This window comes from Nicotiana attenuata, chromosome 7, assembly GCF_001879085.1.
Source record: "Nicotiana attenuata strain UT chromosome 7, NIATTr2, whole genome shotgun sequence".
NCBI classification, from domain to species: domain Eukaryota; kingdom Viridiplantae; phylum Streptophyta; class Magnoliopsida; order Solanales; family Solanaceae; genus Nicotiana; species Nicotiana attenuata.
Window position 1 is genome coordinate 41,548,366 of NC_031995.1, and position 6,473 is coordinate 41,554,838.

Genomic DNA, 6,473 nt, shown 5'->3' on the forward strand with positions numbered 1-6,473 from the left:
GGCCTAATTGGGAGTTTAGGATTGGGTCAGTTGGAGGGGTCAATTTGGCTATAATTGAAATAAATTGGGGCTACATATTAAATAGCTAGTTTTTCCCTTTTTATTTTATAAAAAATAGTAAAAATGATTCTGAAATTAAATTAGAAGTACTGAATCAGTAAATACTATATAAATATTAATTTAAAAATATTGGAACCAAATTTATAATTATAAAATGCTATTAATCTTAAAATAGGCTAAAATTGCAATTGTATGCAATTTAGCTTTTAAAATACCAAATAAATTTGTAAAAAATATACAAAAATTACCTTAACTATATTTTGGTATAAATATGGGAAAGAAAACAAATTATCCACCAAAATGATAATTTTGGGAATAATTATTGGTTTTTATACTTCTAAAATAGGCAATAAATTGATTTTAAAAATCTTTTAGAAATTAGGAAAAATACTAAAACACTTTGGCAAGCTTATATATGCATGCATATGTTATTTTGAAAATATATAGGGAAAAATTGGGTATCAATAGCCTACAAGACCAGACCGTACCTACGGTCCGAGTCCTGAACGGGTTCAACATGGCAAGCGAGACCACTAAAGGGGAGATAACATTACCGGTAAACATCGTCGGAACCGCGCAGGAGGCCAAGTTCTATGTAATCGAAGGGGATATGATATACAATGCTTTGTTCGGGAGGCCATAGATTCACAACATGAGAGCAGTACCCTCGACACTGCACCAGGTGCTAAAATTCCCAACACCTGGAGGAGTCAAAACAGTTTATGGGAAACAACCGGCCGCCAAGGAGATGTTCGCGGTCGATGAGGTGATCTCGACATCCATACTTTTGACATTGGGGGGCCCGAATCGGATGGTCAAAGACGGGGCCAAATAGCAATCACCGATACTAGCCTCGACAGGATTGGAGGAACGAGGGGTAGACGAGGACGAAAACAACGGAGTTCCCAGATCCTTCATAGCCCCCGATGATTCTGACGCTACCAAATCAACAGTCGAGGAACTAGAGCAAGTCGTACTAAGTGAACACTCGCCTGATCGAAAGGTATACCTGGGCACGTGGTTAAGCTCCGAGCTCAAGAAAAAAATCATTCAATTTCTTATAACTAACGAAGATTGTTTCGCTTGGTCCCACCCCGATATGACAGGGATCCCGCCAAAAATAAACACTCACAAGCTATGCCTGGACCCAGAGTTTAACCCGGTCAAGCATAAGAGGAGACCCCAGTCCGAGGTCAAACATGCTTTCATCAAGTACGAGGTATCTAAACTCCTTAAAATAGGGTCCATTCGGGAGGTTAAATACCCGGATTGGTTAGCAAACGTAGTGGTAGATCCGAAAAAGGGGAATAAATTAAGGATGCATGTAGATTATAAGGATTTGAATAAGGCATGTCCCAAGGACTCCTTCCCTTTGCCCAACATCGATCGCATGATCGACGCCACGGCCGGCCACTAAATCCTCAATTTTCTCGACGCCTACTCCGGGTACAACCAAATACGGATGAACCGGGTGATCAAGAAAAAATATCCTTCATCACTAAGTACGGCACATACTGCTATAACATGATGCCATTCGAATTAAAAAAATGCTGGCGCCACTTATCAATGCCTAGTAAACCGGATGTTCGAGGAACAAATAAGAAAATCAATGGAGGTTTACATTAACGATATGTTGGTTAAGTCCATGCGAGTAGAGGACCATTTAAAACATTTGCAGGAAACTTTCAGCATATTGAAGAAGTACAATATGAAGCTGAATACGGAGAAATGTGCGTTTGGAGTCGGATTAGGTAAATTCCTCGAATTCATGGTATCCAACCGGGGAACCGAGATTAACCCTGACAAGATCAAAGCCATGGAAGATATCACGGTTGTGGACAACGTGAAGGTCGTGCAAAGATTAATCGGATGCATAGTTGCCCTGGGGTGATCCATCTCGAGGTCCTCCAATAAGAGCCACCGAATCTTTTCACTACTGAAGAAGAAGAATGACTTCTCATGGACCCCGGAGTGCCAAAGGAACTTGGAGGAACTCAAGCGGTATCTATCGAGCCCACCACCGCTTCACACGCCAAAGACAGACCAACAACTATACCTGTACTTGGCAATATCGGAGATAGCGTTAAGTGGAGTCCTGGTCTGGGAAGATCAAGGTACGCAATTTCCAATTTACTATGTTAGCAGGACTCTAGGTGAGGGCGAAACTAGGTACTCTCACCTTGAAAAATTGGCGCTCGCTTTTCTAAGCGCCTCTAGGAAGCTGAAACCATATTTTCAATGTCATCCCAAATGTGTTGTGACTACGTACCCATTGCAAAATATAATGCATAAACCCGAGCTCTCGGGAGGATAGTCCAAATGGGTCGTGGAGATCAGCGGGTACGATATTGAATATCGACCCCAGACCGCCGTTAAATCTCAACTTTTGTCAGACTTCGTGGACGACTTTGCGCCGGCCCTAATACCTGAGGTCAAAAGAGAGTTGTTGGTGAACTTGGGGACGTCTTCGAAGATCTGGACCATCTTTACGGACGGCGCCTCAAACGCAAAAGGGTCCGGACTTGGCATCGTATTGAAGCCACCAACAAGCAATGTAGTTAGGCAATCTATTAGGACTGTGAAATTGACTAACAACGAGGAAAAATATGAGGCCATGATTGCAGGTCTCGAACTAGCCAAAAGCTTGGGGTGGAGATGATCGAAGCTAAGTGAGACTCCCTTCTCGTGGTGAACCAAGTTAGTGGGACGTTCGAGGTCAGAGAAGAACGAATGCAATGGTACATGGATAAGTTGCAGGTAACATTACATCAGTTCAAGGAGTGGACTTTGCAACACGTACCTCGGGATCAAAACAGTGAGGCCGATGCCCTTGCTAACTTAGGATCGTCGATCGAGGACGACGAGTTCAACTCGGGGGTAGTCGTACAACTCATGAGCTCGGTAGTGGAAGAAGGCCATGCCGAGATAAACTCAACGAGCCTAACATGGGACTGGAGAAAGAAATATATAGAATATCTGAAGACCGAAAAACTGCCTTTGGATCCAAATGTATCGAGGGCCCTGCATATGAAGGCAGCCCGATTTAGTTTGTCCAAAGATGAAACCCTGTTTAGAAGAACATTCGATGGCCTGCTCGCGATATGTCTAGGACCAGGAGATACCGAGTACATCCTGAGGGAAATCCACGAAGGCACGTGTGGAAATCATTCAGGCGCTGAATCATTGGTTCAAAAAATAATCAGAGTCGGATACTACTGGATCGATATGGGAAAGGACGCGAAGGAGTTCGTACGAAAATGTGATGAATGTCAAAGACATGCTCCGATGATTCATTAACCCAAGGAGCTGCTGCATTCGGTTTTGTCACCGTAGAAAAATAGTTAGTCATAAACAATTTAAATTCATGAACTGGGGAATGGACATTGTTGGCCCCCTTCCATGGGCACCCGATAAGGCTCAATTTAAATTGTTTATGACTAACTATTTTTCTAAGTGGGTGGAAGCCCAGGCATACGAGAAGGTCAGGGAGAAGGAAGTCATCGATTTCATTTGGGACCACATCATGTGCCGGTTCAGGATACTGACCGAGATCATGTGCGACAACGGTAAATGATTCATCGGCAGCAAAGTAAGAAAGTTTCTCGAAGACCATAAGATCAAAAGGATCCTATTAACACCCTATCACCCTAGTGGGAACGGACAAGCAGAATCGACCAACAAAACCATACTCCAAAACCTCAAAAAGAGGTTAACCAACGCCAAAGGAAAATGGAATAAAATCCTGCCCAAAGTCCTATGGGCTTACTGTACGACCTCGAAGTCCAGTATCGGGGCCACCCCATTCTCGCTGGTTTACGGCGTCGAAGCTCTAGTACCGGTCGAAGTCGGAGAACTAAGTCTCAGGTTCTGATATGCAACCAAGGAATCGAACGATGAGGCCATGAATACAAGCCTGGAGCTATTAGATAAAAGGCGCGAAGCCGGCCTTATCCGATTAGCCGCCCAAAAGTAGCGAATCGAGAGGTATTACAATCGAAGAGCCAACCTTCGACATTTTAATGTCGGGGACTTTATGTAAAGGAAGGTCACGCTAAGTACCTAGAACCCGAACGAAGGGAAGTTGAGAACTAACTAGAAGGTCCTTATAAAATTATCGGAGACACTAGTAAGGGATCGTACAAATTCGGAACAATGAACGGCAAGCAACTACCGAGCAACTGGAACATAACTCACTTGAAGCGATATTACTGCTAAGGTACGACCCCATTCATTCCTTTTACTTATTTGCATTTTGAACTAACACTTGTAGGCGACCGTCGAATAACGACATAAATTTTAGGCCTGAAAGCACGCATTGCACTATTTTCCCTTGAACCGGTTTAGTCCCAAAAGGGTTTTATCCGGCAAGGTTTTTAACGAGGCAACAGTAAATCATGCTAATTTAGAATTGAAGGTCGGTTATGAACCGGTATAGAAGATCACGACAGCAGTATTCGAGGCCTCTCTACGATCGACCTCGAACAATGGAGGGAATTACCCTCGGATAACGACTTTAGCAAGGAAAGAAACTTTGTGATTTAATGGTCTCGGCTCGATCGATAGGATTTACTGTAAGGGCCAAACGCTCAAATGAACCGTGCCCACATAGACTGCTCGAGCCCTGGCACAAATCTTGTACACATGTGTAACTATTATGCACAAGAATAAAAAGAAGTCTCTACCTTGCGGATAAATATCTTGTTCCTTAAATTTTTTTCTTTTTTCTTAAAGAATTTCCTACATCCGATCTCCTAATGGTATCGAGACCAAGGGCCGCCTTAATCCGAGTTCAAACGATCATACCCACTCGGGGACTGCCTTCTAAAGACGAACTTGGACGGACCGGGCTATCAGATCCCGAGGGCACAAGACCTATTAGGTAGTGCGTGAACCTTAAAGGCTATGGCCATCCCCATTCGGGGACTGTTATCTTAGGCAAGCCTGGATAACTCGGGTAACAAGCCCACTGGTTAACACCTGAACTAAAAAGGCTACGACCATTTTAAAACGGCTCGGAGACGTCCGAGACCCGTAACAAAAAACAAGGCCTACAAAATTTCTTAACCGGTTCTAAAGGCTATCCTCGGAAAACTATAATCTAAAAAATTATAAGTACTTTGGGAAAACGTTTCCGATCATACCGAACCCCCACGATAAGTTAAATAAAATAATGTCGAAGGCAAGGCTTCTTCGAACCTACGAACATGACCTATCTATTTTATGCTAAGGCATTTCGATCTTTGCAAACTTCTTGGCCTCGACCTCGAACCCCTTAGCATTTGCGATCTCGACCGACAAATCGAAACCCTAAGCATGAACCTCCTCGAGGGCCTCCCTTCGGGACTGCAACTTCTTATACTCATCAATGTCTTTCAAGCAGTCCTGGTCCACCTCAGCATCATCTCTATACTTGGCCACCATCTCTTCGGCGTCAACCTTGGTTATTTCAACCACCGACTTGGCTGTTTTAAGCTCCTTAGCGAGGGTCTCCCGATCGGCAACAACCGAGCCCAATTTTTTGAGTTCCTCTGCTTTCGGAGACTATGTCTCAGCCTTCTCCCTCATCATTCAAAGTTGAGCCTCCGCCAAGGCCAATTGCGCCCGGGCAGTTTCCTTTTCCGAGGCCAAACGGTCCATTTTGCCTTTCCACTCCTCAGCCTCAACCTTGATAACGTCCATCTCATCCCAAAGTTGGTCGATCCGATCGATCTTCTTTGGACCTGTGGGTTCTGATTATTAGTCACTGAGTCTAGCTCATCGTCACTAACCTCAAAGACTTTAACCCGTTCCACCAGGTCGGCATGTTCCTTCTGAGTTGCATCCAACTCGGTCCGAAGACTCTTAGCCTCTTCCTCGTATTGCTCATTGAGAAGTTTGTACATTTTTTTCTTCTTAGTAAGCTCTTTTGCTCCGGCCTCGAGGAGGCTCAACTCTTCTCGATATCAGAGGAAGGTCTCGTGATGAAGCACCAAGGCCTACGAATATAAGGAGAAATATTAAGATCACTAAGTAACCAAAGCTGGAAAATGAAAAGGTTTGGTTACCCGATTCAGTGCCTGGTGTGTATCGTTGAACATGCATGGGGAATCCACCTCGTTCATCTTTGTCTGGTCCTCTTCAATCACCAGGCACCGAAGGTAACTAGCTACCCCAATGGGTGCGGAAAGGACCCAGGCATCCTCCGAGACCAAAATAATGATCGACCACTTCCGACCGAGATCGGCACTCGAGGCAGGGAACCGGTTGACTAGTCTCGGGCTCAAACTAGATCCACCTGCCCCCGAGGGCGGACTTTTCCATGGTACTTCTAAGTCACCCAATCCGGTGACATCCTACGTGGCGGTAGAGTCCATGCTATCAAAAAAGCTTTGGAGGGGATCGTCCACTCCATGGACCCCATAATTCGACCGCTT

General features: G+C 44.5%; 1 pseudogene; it reads right to left on the reverse strand.

The window, feature by feature from the left end:
- Positions 1-5,481, reverse strand: part of LOC109229992 — a 19,389-nt pseudogene extending 13,908 nt beyond the window's left edge.